Source organism: Triticum urartu, chromosome 2A (assembly GCF_056163025.1).
Source record: "Triticum urartu cultivar PI428250 chromosome 2A, HENAU_Tu73, whole genome shotgun sequence".
In the NCBI taxonomy this organism is placed as follows: Eukaryota; Viridiplantae; Streptophyta; class Magnoliopsida; order Poales; family Poaceae; genus Triticum; species Triticum urartu.
Genome location: NC_141874.1, coordinates 191608171 through 191626835, shown reverse-complemented (window position 1 = coordinate 191626835; position 18665 = coordinate 191608171).

Below are 18665 nucleotides of genomic sequence, written 5' to 3'. Positions count from 1 at the left end.
CATAGCCTGCTGATACGCCTAGTTGATGTGAGACTATCTTCTCCCTTTTGTCTTCTCCAAAACCACCATTCTTTTCCACCTATAGTGATATGTCCATGGCTCATGCTCATGTATTGCGTGAAGATTGAAAAAGTTTGAGAACATTAAAAGTATGAAACAATTGCTTGGCTTGTCATCGGGGTTGTGCATGATTTGAATACTTTGTGTGGTGAAGATGGAGCATAGCCAGACTATATGATTTTGTAGGGATAACTTTCTTTGGCCATGTTATTTTGAGAAGACATAATTGCTTAGTTAGTATGCTTGAAGTATTATTATTTCTATGTCAATATCAAACTTTTGTCTTGAATCTTTCGGATCTGAATATTCATACCACAATTAAGAAGAATTATATTGAAATTATGCCTAGTAGCATTCCACATCAAAAATTCTGTTTTTATCATTTACCTACTCGAGGATGAGCGGGAATTAAGCTTGGGGATGATTGATACGTCTCCAACATATCTATAATTTTTGATTGCTCCATGTTATATTATCTTATGTTTTGGACATTATTGGGCTTTATTATCCTCTTTTATATTATTTTTGGGACTAACCTATTAACCGAAGGCCCAGCCCAGAATTGTTGTTTTTGCCTATTTCAGAGTTTTGCAGAAAAAGAATATCAAACGGAGTCCAAACGGAATGAAACTTTCGGGAACGGGATTTTTGGAACGAACAAGATCCAGGAGACTTGGACCCTACGTCAAGCAACCAACAGGGAAGCCACGAGGTAGGGGGGTGCGCCTACCCCCCAGGCGTGCTCTCCACCCTTGTGGGCCCCATGTTGCTCCACCGACATACTCCTTCCTCCTATATATACCTACGTACCCCCAAACGATCAAATATGGAGCCAAAACCCTAATTCCACCACCGTAACTTTCTGTATCCACGAGATCCCATCTTGGGGCCTGTTCTGGAGCTCCGCCGGAGGGGGCATCAATCACGGAGGGCTTCTACATCAACACCATAGCCTCTTCGATGAAGTGTGGGTAGTTTACCTCAGACCTTTGGGTCCATAGTTATTAGCTAGATGGCTTCTTCTCTCTTTTTGGATCTCAATACAAAGTTCTCCCCCTCTCTTGTGGAGATCTATTCGATGTAATCTTCTTTTGCGGTGTGTTTGTTGAGACCGATGAATTGTGGGTTTATGATCAAGTTTATCTACGAACAATATTTGAATCTTCTCTGAATTCTTTTATGTATGATTGGTTATCTTTGCAACTCTCTTCGAATTATCAGTTTGATTTGGCCTACTAGATTGATCTTTCTTGCAATGGGAGAAGTGCTTAGCTTTGGGTTCAATCTTGCGGTGTCCTTTCGCAGTGACAGTAGGGGCAACAAAGGCACGTATTGTATTGTTTCCATCGAGGATAACAATATGGGGTTTTTATCATATTGCACGAATTTACCCCTCTACATCATGTCATCTTGCTTAAGGCATTACTCTGTTCTTATGAACTTAATACTCTAGATGCATGTTGGATAGCGGTCGATGTGTGGAGTAATAGTAGTAGATGCAGGCAGGAGTCGGTCTACTTTTCTCGGACGTGATGCCAATATACATGATCATACCTAGATATTCTCATAACTATGCTCAATTCTGTCAATTGCTCAACAGTAATTTGTTCACCCACCGTAAAATACTTATGCTCTTGAGAGAAGCCACTAGTGAAACCTATGGCCCCCGGGTCTATCTTCATCATATTTATCTTCCAACACTTAGTAATTTTCATTGCCTTTTATTTTACTTTGCATCTTTATCATAAAAATACCAAAAATATTATCTTATCATATCTATCAGATCTCACTCTCGTAAGTGACCGTGTAGGGATTGACAACCCCTTATCGCGTTGGTTGCGAGGATTTATTTGTTTTGTGTAGGTGTGAGGGACTCGCGCGTAGCCTCCTCCTGGATTGATACCTTGGTTCTCAAAAATTGAGGGAAATACTTACGCTACTTTGCTGCATCACCCTTTCCTCTTCAAGGGAAAACCAACGCAGTCCTCAAGAGGTAGCACAACCCCTATGCATAAGTTCACAAGGTCACTGAACCCGCAAGTTGATCACCAAAACATACATCAAGTGGATCACGTGAATATCCATTTGTCACCACAGATAAGCACATGCAAGACATACGTCAAGTGTTCTCAAATCCTTAAAGACTCAATTTGATAAGATAACTTCAAAGGGAAAACTCAATCCATTACAAGAGAGTAGAGGGGGAGAAACATCATAAGATCCAACTATAATAGCAAAGCTCGCGATACATCAAGATCGTGCCGAATCAAGAACACGAGAGAGAGAGAGAGAGAGATCAAACACATAGCTACTGGTACATACCCTCAGCCCCGCGGGTGAACTACTCCCTTCTCGTCATGGAGAGCGCCCGGATGATGAAGATGGCCACCGGAGAGGGATTCCCCCCTCCGGCAGGGTGCCGGAACGGGTCTAGATTGGTTTTCGGTGGCTACGGAGGCTTGCGGCGGTGGAACTCCCGATCTAGGTTTCTTTCAGGAAGTTTGGGGTTATATAAGAGGCGTTGGCGTCGGGAACAAGTCAGGGGGGGTCCACGAGGCGACCACGAGATAGGTGGCGCGCCTAGGAGGGTAGGGCGCGCCCCCACCCTCGTGGTGGCCTAGGGACTCTGCTGGTCCATCTCCGATGCTCCGTGGGCTTCTTCTGGTCCAAAAATGATCTCCAGAAATTTTCAAGTCAATTGGACTTCATTTGATATTCCTTTTCTGTGATACTCAAAAATAAGGAAAAACAGAAACTGGCACTGGGCTCTAGGTTAGTAGGTTAGTCCCAAAAATCATATAAAATAGCATATAAATGCATATAAAACATCCTAGATGGATAATATAATAGCATGGAACAATCAAAAATTATAGATACATTGGAGACGTATCAGCTACCTTGCTGCACTTTTGTTACTATTATCATTACTTGCTCGCTACAAATTATCTTGCTATCAAACTATTCTGCTACTTACAATTTCAGCACTTGCAGACAATACCTTACCGGAAACTACTTGTCATTTCCTTCTGCTCCTCGTTGGGTTCGACACTCTTACTTATCAAAAAGATCTACAATTGATCCCCTATACTTGTGGGTCATCAAGACCATTTTCTGGAGCCGTTGCCGGGGAGTGAAGCACCTTTGGTAAGTGGAATTTGGGAAGGAAACATATATATAGTGTGTTGAAATTTATTGTCACTTGTTACTATGGAAAACAATCCATTGAGGAGTTTGTTCGGGGTATCGTCACCTCATCTGCAACCACAATTACCTACCCATCAACCTACTGCACCTACTAAAAATGTGGAATGTGAAATTCCTTCGGGTATGATAGAACAACTGCTAGCTAATCCTTATGCAAGAGATGGAACTGAACATCCTGATATGCACTTGATATATGTGGAACAAATTTGTGGATTATTTAAGCTTGCAAGTTTACCCGGAGATGAAGTTATGAGAAAGGTTTTCCCTTTATCTTTGAAGGGAAAATCATTGGCATGGTATAGGCTATGTGATGATATTGGATCATGGAATTGGAATCGTTTGAAATTGGAGTTCCACCAAAAAAATTATCCTATGCATCTAGTTCACCGTGATCGGAATTATATATATATATATATATATATATATATATATATTGGCCTTGTGAAGGATAAAGTTTCGCTCTAGCTTGGGGGAGCCTTAAGTTAATGTTATATTCGTGCCCCAATCATGAGCTCTCAAGAGAAATTATTATCCAGAATTTTTATGATCGGCTTTCTCGTAATGATCAAACCATGCTTGATACTTCTTGTGCTAGTTCATTTATGAAGAAGACTATTGAATTCCGGTGGGATCTTTTGGAAAGAATTAAATGCAACTCTAAAGATTGGGAACTCAAGAAGGTAAAGAGTCAGGTATTAAACTTAAGTATGATTGTGTTAAATCTTTTATGGATACCGATGCTTTTCAAAAGTTTAGCACTAAATATGGACTTGACTCTGAGATAGTAGCCTCTGTGAATCATTTGCTACTCATGTTGAACTCCCTAAGGAGAACTGGTTTAAATATCACCCACCTATTAAAGAAGGAATTAAAGAACCAGTACCAGTTAAAGAGGAAACTATACTTTATAATGTTGATCCAGTTGTTCCTTCTGCTTATATTGAGAAACTACCTTTCCCTATTAGGATTAAGGAACATGCTAAAGCTTCAACTATGGTTAACAAAAGCTATATTAGAACACCTAAACGTGATGAACAAATTAAGGTTTAACCTAGTATTGCTATGGTTAAAGATCTCTTAGAAGAAGATATGGATGGGCTTGTTATTTACTTCTGTGAAGAAGCTTCTAGAATTGCTAAACCAGATTAAAGAGATAAAGATAGAAATGTTGTTGGCATGCATGTTATTTTAGTTAAAATAGGATATCACTGTTATCATGGTTTATGTGACATGGGTGCTAATGTGAGTGCTATTCCTTACACTTTATATGAACAAATCATGAAAGAAATAGCACCTGCTGAGATAGAAGAAATAGATGTTACTATTAAACTTGCTAATAGAGACACCATATCACCAATTGGGATTGTTAGAGATGTTGAAGTCTTGTATGGGAAAATAAAATACCCTGCTGATTTTCTTGTTCTTGGTTCCCCACAGGATGACTTTTGTCCCATTATCTTTGGTAGACCTTCCTTGAATACAGTTAATGCTAAGATAGATTGTAAGAAACAAACTGTTGGTGTCAGCAGCCAACTTAGATCTTCACACACGCCCCAGATTTCGAACCTAGTTGGGGTCCTCGGAGCCACAATTCCAACATGAGGGAAATACTTATCTCTACTTTGCTGCATCACCCTTTCCTCTTCCAGGGAAAAACCAACGCAAGCTCAAGAAGTAGCAGTATTTAGTAGCAAAGTAGTATGAAAGTAACAGTAACAGTGGCAATAGTAACAATAGCAGTTCTGTAGTGATTGTAACAACAGCACGATGAAAGTAACTTAGAAAAGATCAATATGTGAAAAGATCACATGCATTGGATTAATGATGGATAATTATGTTGGATGGCATTCATCATGCAACAGTTATAACCTAGGGCAACACAGAACTAGCTCCAATTCATCAATGTAATGTAGGCATGTATTCCGTATATAGTCATACGTGCTTATGGAAAAGAACTTGCATGACATATTTTTTCCTACCCTCCCGTGGCAGCAGGGTCTATAAGGAAACTAAGGGATATTAAGGCCTCCTTTTAATAGAGAACCGGAACAAAGTGTTAGCACTTAGTGAATACATGAGCTCCTCAAACTACGGTAATCACCGGAAAGAATCCCAATTATTGTCACCTTGGGGTATGCGGATCATAACATGTAATAGGTGCATATAACTTGCAAGATAGGATCAAGAACAAACATGTATTCATGAAAACATAATTGGTTCAGATCTGAAATCATGGCACTCGGGCCCTAGTGACAAGCATTAAGCATAGCAAAGTCATAGCAACATCAATCTCAGAACATAGTGGATACAAGGGATCAAGCCCTAACAAAACTAACTCGGTTACTTGATAAATCTCATCCAACCCATCACCGTCCAGCAAGCCTATGAAGGAATTACTCACTACCGGCGGTGAGCATCATGAAATTCGTGATGGAGGAAGGTTGATGATCATGACGCCGTCGATTTCCACCATCTGAAGCCCCGAATGGACTCTAGGTCAGCCCTCCCGATGAAGAACAGGCGGTGGCGGCGGCTCCGTATCGTAAAAATGCGATGAATCCTTCTCTCTGATTTTTTTCTTGGCAAATAAGAATATATGGAGTCAGAGTTAGGGCCGTCGAAGGTCCAAGGGCCCCACAAGCCTCGGAGGCGCCCCCCAGCTTGTGGCTCCTGGGTGGGCCCCCTCTGGTATATTTTCCACCAGTATTTTTTATATTTTGCACAAATATTCTCCATAAATTTTCAGGACAATCCAAGAACTTTGATTTCTGCTTAAAAACTACACCATAACAATTTTGCTGAAAACATCGTCAGTCTGGGTTAGTTTCATTCAAATTATGCAAATTAGAGTCCAAGACAAGAGCAAAGTGTTTCGAAAAGTAGATACATCTGGAACGTATCAAGGAGATCGTCAATAAGTGTAAGGATCATGAGGAGGATCACAAGGAGTCCGACAACTCCATGGATGAGGATGTGGAGTAGTGCTTCGACCTTGGGTTATTTAGTCACTCTTTGTTTTTTTTGGCATCTCGATGCCAAAGGGGGGAGAGTTTAGGACCAGGTGATTTGCAGGGTTGCCAAGTCACAAGCTCACCTTATTTGCTCCGTGTTTTTATGCTTGTGAACTCTTTATCTTATTTGCTTTGGTTTGTGAGACTTTGAGACTATGCTTATATGGTGTGAGACATACGCTACATTATCTATCTTATTATGTCGTATCATCTTGGTATGTTGAGCTGCGCTATATTGTTGCCCTTGTTACCTTCATGCTCACATTCTCATTCTTGCAACCATGCTTAGTGGTCATATTATATTTGTTGCAAGCATAACATTGTCTATAAAATATAGGAGTGATACGTCTCCAACATATCTATAATTTTTTATTGTTCCATGCTATTATATTATCCATCTTGGATGTCTTATATTCATTATCATGCTATTTTATATCATTTTTGGGACTAACCTATTAACCTAGTTCCAAGTGGCAGTTTCGGTTTTTTCCTTGTTTTTGTCTATTATAGAAATTCAATACCAAACGAAACGAAACTTTTGACAATTTTCTTGGACCAGAAGACACCGAGGAACTTTGTGAGGACTCCAGAAGAGCCACCAGTTGGCGACTAGCTCGGGAGGCGTGCCCCTAGGCTTGTGGGCCCCCGGTGGCTCCTCCAACCCAATACCCAAATATTCCCTGTATACCATAGGGCACACCAAAAATACTTTTCCGCTGCCGCAAGTTTGTGTTCTCGTGAGATCCCATCTAGAGACCTATTCCAGTACTCTGCCGGAGGGGGATTCGATCACGGAGGGCCTCTACATCAACCTTTCCACCCTTCCGATGATGTGTGAGTATTTTAACACAGACCTACGAGTCCATTGCTAGTAGCTAGATGGTTCTTCTCTCTCTTTGATCTTCAATACAATGCTCTTCTCGATGTTCTTGGAGATTTAATCGATGTAATCTTCTTTTGTGGTGTGTTTGTTGATATCCGATGAATTATGGGTTTATGATCAGATTATCTATGAATATTATTTGAGTCTTCTTTGAAATCTTTTATGCATGATTAAGATAGCTTTGTATTTCTCTCCGATCTATTGATTTGGTTTGACGAACTAGATTGATTTTTCTTGCAATGGGAGAGGTGCTTTGTATTGGGTTCAATCTTGCGGTGCTCAACCCCAGTGACAGAAAGGGACATGGCATGTATATTATTTTTGCCATTAAGGATAAAAAGGTGAGGTTTATTCATATTGATTGGATCTATCCCTCTACATCATGTCATCTTGCTTAAAGCGTTACTCTGTTCTTGTTAACTTAATACACTAGATGCATGCTGGATAGCGGTCGATGTGTGGAGTAATAGTAGTAGATGCAGGCAGGAGTCGGTCTACTTTTCACGGACATGATGCCAACATTCATGATTGTTGCCTTAAATATCGTCATAATTATTTGCTTTTCTATCAATTGCTCAACAGTAATTTGTTCACCCACCGTATGCGTTCTTTCAAGAGAGAAGCCTGTAGTGAAAACTATGGCCCCCGGTTCTATTTTATCGTATTATTTTAAGATCTATAAAACTGAAAAGTACCTTGCTGCAATTTATTTACCTTTACTTTATTTTGCACTTTTATTTATCTTTTATACTTATCTCTATCAGATCTCATCCTTGCAAGTAACCATGAAGGGATTGACAACCCTTTTATCATGTTGGGTCCAAGTATTTGTTTGTGCAGGTGATATCATTGGAGACTTTGTGTTCCTCCTACTAGATTGATACCTTGGTTCTTAACTAAGGGAAATACTTATCTCTACTTTGCTTCATCATCCTTTCCTTTTCAAGGGAAGAACCAACGCAAGCTCAAGAAGTATCATGGGGGGTGCTGATCCTAGTGCGTGTGCTTTGCATTCCAAGAGCACATTTGAATAGTCCACACATCTAGGGAAGCCAGTCCATATTTTGTGGATCTTCGGTTTGCATATTATTCTTGGACATTATTTGTGCAAATCCTATGTTGTCATCAATCCACCAAAAAAGGGGAGATTTCTAGGGAATATTTCTCTCTATTAGTTTTGGTGATTGATGACAATGCTTTTTGCGGACTAACCGTGTGCATTGAGCATTTCAGATATTCTGTTCCATGGCACAAGACGGTTTATTCCCCTCGGTAATAGAGACTGAAGACGGTTTCTTTGATGTTTCTTTTTAGGTGGATTTGAGTCGTAGAAAAACCATACTGTTAAGAGGGGGTCCGCTTTGGAAAGGTTAGGGTGGAATCAACACGCACAATACCCTTATGCACCCACATATGCTTCCCTCAACATTGGAGGTCCTGCTATTTTTGCTATTGGGCTTTCTTTAAGCACTGATGTCGCTGGAACTACGTCGGTATTTCCCCAAAGAGGAAGGGATGATGCAGCACAACTACAGTAGGTATTTCTCTCAGTTATGAACCAATGTATCAATCCAGTAGGAGAACCAAGAAAAACTATGTAAACGGTACCTGCACACAAAGAACAAAAACTTGCAACCCAACACTTATAAGGGGTTGTCAATCCCTTTTCGGGTAACGCGCCAGAAATTGTCAAGTGGATGGGATAAAATTTGTGATAGATTGGATAAATAGATCTCGAATAAACAAGAAATAAAAGATGCAAAATAATAAGTGCAGCAAAGTATTTTTGAGTTTTTGGAATAATACATCCGAAAATAAAAGCAAGTAAAATAGATCGGAAAGCAAATATGATAAAGAATAGAACTGGGGGCCGTATATTTCACTAGTGGCTTCTCTTAAGAAATAGCACACAGTGGGTAAACAAATTATTGTTGGTCAATTGATAGAACCTCGAATAATTATGATGATATACAGGCAATGATCAATATATAGGCATCACGTCCAAGATTAATAGATCGACTCATGCCTGCATCTACTACTATTACTCCACACATCGACCGCTATCAAGCATGCATCTAGTGTATTAAGTTCATGGAGAAACGGAGTAATGAAATAAGAACAATGACATGATGTAGACAAGATCTATTCATGTAGGAATAGACCCCATCTTGTTATCCTTAATAGCAATGATACATGCATGTCTTGCTGCCCCTTCTGTCACTGGGAAAGAACACTGCACGATCGAACCCATCACAAAGCACCTCTTCCCATGGCAAGAAAAATCGATCTAGTTGGCCTAACTAAACCAAAGATTCGAAGAAGAAATACGAGGCTATAAATAATCATGCATATAAGATATCAAAACTCAAATATCTTTCATGGATAGGTAGATCTGATCGTAAACTCAAAGTTATTGGATCCCAACAAACACACCGCAAAAAAGAGTTACATCAAATAGATCTCCAAGAGACCATTGTATTGAGAATCAAAAGAGAGAGATGAAGCCATCTAGCTACTGTCTACGGACCGATAGGTCTATGATGAACTACTCACGCATCATCGGAGAGGCGCCAATAAGGACGATGAACCCCTCCTTGATGGTGTTTAGATTGGATCTCGTGGTTTTGGAACTTGTGGCAGCTGGAATTGTTTTTCGTCGACTCCCCTAGCGTTTCTGGAATATTTGGGTATTTATAGGGCCAAGAGGCAGTGCGGGAGGCCACCGAGGTGGGCACAACCCACCTGCAGGCGCGCCCTGGTGGGTTGTGCTCCCCTTGGAGCTCCCTTCTGGTACTTCTTGGGCCCAACAGGTGTCTTTTGGTCCAGAAAAATTCTCCAAAAAGTTTCACTATGTTTGGACTCCGTTTGGTATTGATTTTATGTGATGTAAAAAATAAGCAAAAACGGCAACTGGTACTGGGCACTATGTCAATGGGTTAGTCCCAAAAAATGATATAAAGTTGCTATAAAATGATTGTAAAACATCCAAGAATGATAATATAACAGCATGGAACAATAAAAAATTATAGATACATTGGAGACGTATCAAGCACCCAAGCGGTAGTACTGCCCTGGGAAGCGGTAGTACTGTTTCAGCAGTACTTCCGCATTTCAGTGTCGCGGGCACTACCGTTTATTTTTGGGCTACTAATGTATTATTTGCATTTGCGGTAGTTGGGCGGCAGTAGAGAGATAGTACTGCTGCCGCGGTACTACTGCGCTAGTACTACCCCACTACCGCAATCTCTTTGTAGCCTGGAGGAATTAGTGGTAGTAGGGCATGTTTCCAATTTCTACTATCGCACAAACTTTCGCCTATTTTGTGCTTCTATTGCCCTTGTCCACTTCTACGGTAGTAGAGCAGATGTTATCCAGTAGTACCACCTTTTGCGATACTTCCGCACTGGCAATCCTCTACTACTGCTAGTTCATTGTGTCCTAAGACACTTAGCATAGTACCGCTAGTGAGGACGGTATTACCGCTCCGGCGACACTACTGCTCCTGTATTCATGTACTCACATGCAACAACTGGAACTATTACACTAAGCGGTATACCGCTCTACCACTACAAAAGAATACACTTCTGTGATGATACATGTTTGTCACAGTAGGTCACATTTTCTGTCATGCATGTGCATCCATGACGATTTTATGACAGAATCAAGATAGTCGTGCTGTCATAGAAGTGTTCCATGACAATACCAAAATTATCATCACAAGAGTGTCCACTTCCATGATGATAAATGGCGCCTCATGGAAGTGTTTTCATCAAGGGTAACCAACACATGGCATCCACTATAACGGGTCGCCGTTAAGCTATCGGGTTCCGGTTTGGATCCGATAACCCGTTAACAGCCCCAACCAATGGTGATTTCCACGTGTAAAATTCTCATTCGCCGGACGATCCACGTGTTGGCTCAGCGTTGGGATAGATGTCATCCACTCATTGTACGGGAGGCGCCTACGATATGTTGGCACATGGCAAGGCCCAACAGTGGCCCATTTAGGTGAAAGAGGCTGGCCCAGTCAAAATTAGCAGGCCAACCCATATAGGGCCTACTGGTGTGTGGTCCATTTAAGCCCACAACCCATATAGATGTGCCAATTCGGCCCGTCAATGGCCCATTAACTATTTGACACCATTGCAGCCCATCGTCAGCTCGAGCCCGTTAACAGCCCGCTATATATTTGGGCTCAATATTGGCCCTATGTGTTTTGGCATGTTAACGTCCCATTCAAGGGATGGGCCAATTTTAGGATGTACGTCTTTCGGCCTTTTAGCAACCCATTTAAGTGTTGGGCCAGTTTCAAGCCTGGTGTGTCTTTCAGCCTGTTAACGGCCCATAAATGAGTTGGGTCGTTTATAGTCTGACCTGAGTTTTGGCCTCTTAACGACCCATGTTCTTCATGACCAATACCAGCCCGGTTTCGCTTTCGGCCTGCTAAATACCCACAACATAGTTGGGCCATATACAGTCCGACCTGACTTTTGGCCTCTTAGCGGCACATGATCTTCATGGTCCAGTACGAGCCTGTTGTCTCTTTCGGCTTTCTAAAGGCCCACAATACAGTTGGGCCATATATAGCCTGACCTTAGTATCGACATGTTAAGGGCCCGTGAAATCGAATTGGCCCACTTATTGCCCGCTTCGATGTTGGACTGTTAACGACCCGGGAGGTAATAAGGCCGAGCATTAACTGTTGGCTCGTTTCAATTATAGCGGCCCAATAGAGCTTTCGGCCTGGTTACGGCCCATTAACTTAATGGACCCAGTAAAGTTCAAACATGTCTGTAGGCTGAATTAGATAAAGTCGATTCCGGCCCAACTATAATTTGAGCCCATTACGACAAGAAATTATGGACAGGACAAAAACCGATCAATCAAAGGCCTATGAGAATTTTGGCCCATGCGAACCCATTAGGGAATCCCATTAAGGGCAGTGGGCCGCTTCCTTCATTTAGGCCAACGACTGCTCGTGCTAACTAATAATTTCACTGCTTTTTTGCCTTCCTAGCGACCAGTTAGCTGAAATGTGAGGCATGCTAAGCAAACGTATGGCATACAAGGAAAAATGTTGCACATCCAGCATATATTATAGAAAATTACATCCATTGGGGAATCAAAGATTGATGCCAGTGAAAATAAATGAACAGAACTTAATGATCTACAACCTCACAATCTTCAACCTCAGTGTGGATGACGCCCATAAGCATGTGAGCAAGTTCTTCCTTCTTTACTGCATTGTCTCTGAAAACATTGACCAGTTGTTGTTGCACAAGAATGTGTACCTCTGGTTCCTCCATGATTTCCATGATTGCTTCAGCCACTAATTCGTTCACAAACATACATTTTTCCGTTGGATTCAAGACAGAGGAAACTCAACAGATTCAGAAGGCGATTTTGGCAGGCTTGTATTATTTATAGTGGAGAGTGTATCAACCACTGCATCATAACATAAATTAGGAGGGGGGCCAAATAGATTAATCAAGAGTTATTGCCATATTACCTGGCCTAGATTTATTTGAAAGATACAATGGGGTTGCCTTGCTGTTTTCAGAGTTTGTCTTCTTATCTTCAGCAGGCTGCACCAAATTAACACACTAGCATTGCTATCATTAGCTATGTCATATAATAGAAAAGCAACATTGACACAACAGATGTTTGGGAAACCAAACCACACCAGCCTACACCAAATTAATACAATATGGCACAACTATCATCAGCCAGGTAAGGTAATCGGAAAGCAACATTGACACAATGAATGATTGGGCAACCAGAACAACACTACAATTTAGTAATGTGCATGATATGAGATAGTACACTCATGCAGCTCAATATGCAAAACTACAAGTCTGTTTTCCTTTAAAAAATAAACATTGTCGTAATTATACATTTTGCTACAAGTAAATTTAGATCAGATAAAGGTTGGATTCACACCAATTAACAAAATACATACTGATGTAAAATTTTAGTGATATACAACAGGTACTTACATCAGCATTGGATCACAGAGAATTCCCGCAAGATACTTTCCTCGAACACGATCCTAGTTTAGAAAGTCTTTTATCCTTTAAGCTTATTTTCTAAAAGAGGGATGGGTAAGAAACATGTAGAAAATGTGATCTGAATGCTATAAAATTTAATGATGTGATGATACGCACACGCTTTTTAGAATGAAGTTGACATTTTTTTGCTGGACTGGAGCAGACTAGTTCTTTGGCCACTTGAATCTGCTTATTATCAGTAGGAATTGGGTTTCTCTGTGTTGGAGAAGTATCTATGAACATTGGAGTTGGTCTACTATCTCCTGGCGTTTCGATCTTTTGCAAAGACCTTGTTTGTAACCCTTCATATTCTAACATAGCCGTCTTCCCCTTGCATGCCCTATATAGAAGAATGGTGCTTGAGTTATAAAACATGCTATGGCAGAGAGATGGAATAGGTAGTGAAGAATAGAAAGGCATGACAAATTTACATGTATTCCCTCCATCCAGAAAATAAATGTATGTGACTAGGCATATTTCAGTTCTAGATACATCCATTTTTATCCATTTCTGCGACATGTAATCCGGATGGAGGGAGATGTAAGAGCTAGGGATACAACAGGACAGCAGAGTAAAAAAACACTAGTTCAATGTAAAACTGTATGATAGCGGAATATATACAGAAAAACACTAAGGCAACATATGCTTGTATGATTGGGAACCTAAGATGGCATTTAAACAGGCCACTAGAACAACACTTCAATGTAAAAAAACATGGTATGGTAGACAGATGAAGTACATACTGATGAATAACAATGCATAAGATATTCAAAAGCATGATGACCAAACTAAGCAGATGGCATTGCGATAGAGTAGAATGACAATACTTGAATTTGAAAACATGTTATCATGAATGGAATAGGTACTGGAAAACAGGAAGGCATGACATATTTACATGCATGATCAGCAGGCTAAGCACATGGCATTGCAACAGAGTAGATGCACTCCAAGACATTATATGCATGTTGTACCCATACCACGGGCCAAGTTACAGCAAGGACCTTGTGGGGTGAATAGGATTCGGCATCTTTCTACAAGTCTTCTGAAGAACTGCCTTTACATGTTCCATCATATTGGGTATCATTGACGTCAAGTTTGTTGGCTATTACATTGCTCTGTGAGGTTCTTGTGGATATATCAGTGTGTCCAATTACATCTGACATGCATGGAAGACAACTAGTAGTTAGATTTATGTACTGAGTGCATGTAGGAGACGACATAAATAGTAGGACTGGGCTTAATTAGCAGCAACATGTCTCAAAAACTAAAGGGAGAACACAGATGAAAGCTACAAAATATGTATCGTTTGTACTCGAGATTAACTAGATGGCACACAATAGTATTAAAGAACAACATAGGTAATACTAGAAGTGGTATAATCACCAGCCCGTGGGATAACATTGGCTGATGGATGATAACTATGCAACAACGTTACCTAAAGAACTAGTCTCTTATCTGAACTATGGAACATCATTAACTCCTGAACAAGACGCTGAAGAGATCAGGATGAATATATAGTGAAATGTGACAATCTATTTTCCATGCTTAGATGAATAACAAAGCCATAAATGTTGCACACAAGTAAGATGAGCGTACAACCTGTCTGGCCGCCATCCATTGGAGTGAGCATCATGTGCTGACTTGTCGATGTCCCTGCAGTTGTTATGGCTGTCCATGTCGGGCATGCACATTCGATGCAGGGAACTATTGAGTGAGGACTATAGCTCCCTTCTGGTGTATGCTTCCCTTGTTGGAGCAGCTGCGGTGAGAAGGAAGACGGTGTGCCTGAAGATGCAGAAAACACAAAATGTTAAGAACAACACATATCTCTGGTCTGAAGAAATACCCTAAGAGATCAACAGTAAGGTACGAGAGTGGTCACACGTCTGTTGACTCAAAACTAAATTGGGGTCAGACGATTTTATTTCATTTTGGTACCGTCCAATATACGCCAGATGGCTTGATGGCCGTCTTGTGCCTCCTAGCTGACATTGTTCAGAATCTTCCCAAAGGAGCCAGCGACCATCGGCAGAGCAGCCTGCCTCCGCCATCCGTGGACGCGAGAGCTCCAACCAAAACCCCGCTCCCCGCCCCACCGCACTGCCGTGGTTGCGCCGCCCCCGGCTAATCCACAAAGACTCTCCGTCATCCAGATCTGGCGGCAGCAGTACCTTCAACCCACGCAACTCTAAGATAGCCACCTAAGGAATGCTTCCGCGGCGAACTTGCGCCCCTGCACCCTTATGTTAGACACTAGCCTACCGGCAGCCTAGGAGCTCCGCCGCCTCGAGGGGTGCTGCTTCCTATTGGGAATCGATTGGCCCAGAATAAAAATTTAGACAACTGATGCCTGAATAAAATGATTTAAGATGAGTGTACGACCTATCTTGCGGCCCGGTGAAGTAGGCGGCTCCAGCTGTCAAGTCGGTGAGGCCGGCGCGGTTGCGGTGGCTACCGGCGGTAGGAAATCAGAGATCTCGCGACGGTCGATGGCTACGGGGAAGCAACGTCGGGGCCCTAGACGCAACCAAAGTTGGAGCCGCTCTGGCGCCGTGCACAATGGAGGGGGTGAATCAGCTCCGGTATGGTTCACGCGGTCGTCCTCGAGGCAACTCCAGCAGCATGGAGTAAGAGGCACACGACCCAGTGCATGACGGCAAACGGACAACGTCTCCGGCATTGGGGAGGAGGGCGGCAGCGAATTTGGTGCGGTGGGGGCGCCATGGAGGAGGGGCTAAGATTTCGCAACTTGGGAGAAGGGAGCTTTCGGGGAGAAGGTGATTTGGCACCCACGATGTATGAATGGGGAATTGGGAGGGGGGACCATGTCTTACAGACGCATTTGTCTGAAATGTGGTGGGAGTTACAGTTCTACCACTGTCTTTAGGCTTCTGGGCTTGGGTCTGTGTACTGAGGGTCGGGGATAGTAGAGTAACTTTCCTTCTCCCAAATAGTGGGCGCGAGCGATTTCAGGTGAAGAGGGCGTGTTTTCAAATAGTGGGAGCGAGCGATTTCGGCGAGGAGGGCATGTTTTGAAATAGTGGGCGCGATCGATTTCGGGCGAGGAGGGCGTGTTTTGAAATGGTCGACGTGAGCAATTTTCAGCCGAGGAGAGGTTGTTTTGCTGCCCATGGTTGAATTATTCGGCACCTGTCATTTCGGCCGGGGAGAAGGCGCGCTTGGATGAAGTTACGAACCTACCCTCGATGTACAACGGGCCAATTGATGTGTGTCCCACATAGGACGGTAATTTCACATCTCCCATTTATTTGCTCGGGCGAATTCCACCAAGTAGAGGGTGTTTAGCGGTTCATTCAAATTTTGGGAGAACAAGCATCCACGTCTACCTCACCAAGTTGATTCGAATCAAATTTTGAAATATTAGCTTGCCACTTCTATTTTAGATGGTGAGATGATGCTCGGGACTAATGTGTTTTTACATGCTCATTGCTAACGATTTGCTATATGACAAATAGTTGACCCACTCAAAAACGGGAATCAAACCCAAAATGAAATATCTTGATTCAATGAAATAGCTCGTTCACCAGGTCAAAATAGTGAACAAAATCCAAAATTGAACACCTCAATTGAGTAGCATGTTGTACAGTATTATAGTACTCCATGAACATGTTGAAAGTCAAATTAATGAACTTGTTTGATACGCATATCTCTATTCATGTGTGGATTGTAGACAACATGTTCTCCAATTCAAATATTTGAATACAAATTTATATCGAAACATGGTTTACATCAGTCTTTGATTCATAAACGTGACCTCCCCCTCTCCCGGACTCATGTTTTCTCTCTCTCCGACAATCTTCAATTCTATCGCACGCATCCAAACACAAACCTTGTCGGTCCCTCTCCCTCTCTCTCTATCTATGTGTGTGGGGGGGGTCGTTCTAGTTCTCATGCACTCCATGTATAGGTCTCTCTGGCACACTATGTATGATTCTCTAGTCCAACATAATATCTTGGGTGCACTCATCGTACGCACACAAATTCCCTAGCTCGTTGCATGTAACTCTCTCACGCACCACTCTGTCGTCTCGGAGCTCTTCCGGCCCCCCTCTCTCTCTCAAACTCTCCATCTCCCTGGGTCAAACATACACATGCATATCTCACTCGCACTCGATAGACCCATCTAAAACTCTCTCTCTCTCCCCCTCGTTATCTCTCCATCTAACACGCGCGCGGACACACACACACACAATCTCATGCCTAGCTAAGTATGATTGTCTCTCACTCAATTGTAGGCACACGCAGTCCCCCCTATGTATATGACTAATTCTTAGTCTCCATCACAAAACATATGCATTGTCTCTTTCCCTTACTTGGTCTATCTCGATTTCTCTCGGGGCATCTTTCTATCGCACACACACCTCGTCCCTCAATCTCTCACCCATATAGTTCCCTCGCGATCTCGAGGGGATCTCTCTATCAGAAACACACCCTCTCTCCCTCCTCATGCGTCCATCTTCTCCATGTGTCCCTCTCGACCTTTATCCCTTGTTGGCCAGACCTCTATTGGACATGTGTTATAGGGGTGTCTCTCTCTGTTGCAAACAATCACACACTATCTATATTCGTGTATCTCCTCACCTTGCTTTTCTATCTTGTAGATGCATGCGTGATATGTTTGCATAAGGAATGAGCACACACACACACTCTCTCTCTCTCTCTCTAATTTATCGTTTGTTGTCCCTTTCTCTTTCACACACACACACTCTTTTTGCACACTCACTCATTATCCTTCATACACACTTGTTCTCTCTCGACTTAGGCACTCTCTTCGGTCCACAGCATATAGATTTATTGAAAAGTCAAACATCATAAAGTTTGACCATGTACATGGAGAAAAACATTTACATCTAGAATGGCAAACATATATCATTAGATTCATCATGAGATGTAGTTTCGAATGATGTATCTTTGGTATTGTATATATAAATAATATTTGCGTAAACCTGGTCTAAGTTTCCAAAGTTTGACTTCTAAAAGAATTATATGCACTGCATTGTCAAACGGATGGAGTATCTCTTTCCCCCTCCCAGCTATCTGACGCACCACTCAGCTGTATCAGGGCTCCTCTATCTCTCTCAAACTTTATATCTCCCTGGTTCAGACATACACGTATCTCGCTCGTGCTACATAGACCCATCTAACACTCTCCGCCCTTGTTCTCTCTTTATGTGACACCCCCCCCCCCTGAAGTACCATAATCCCTCACTCCATCATAGGCACACGCACTCCCCCCTAAGTATGACTATCTCTCACTAGCTATCAGGAACACACGTGTTGTCTCCTTCCATCCATACATCTATCTTGATATCGCTCGGGGTATCTTCTATCATGCACACACCTTGTCACTCGATCTCCCGCCCATGTAGTGCCATCACGATCTCCAGGGGATCTCTCTGTCACAAACATACACTCTCTCCTCCCCACATCTGCATTTTC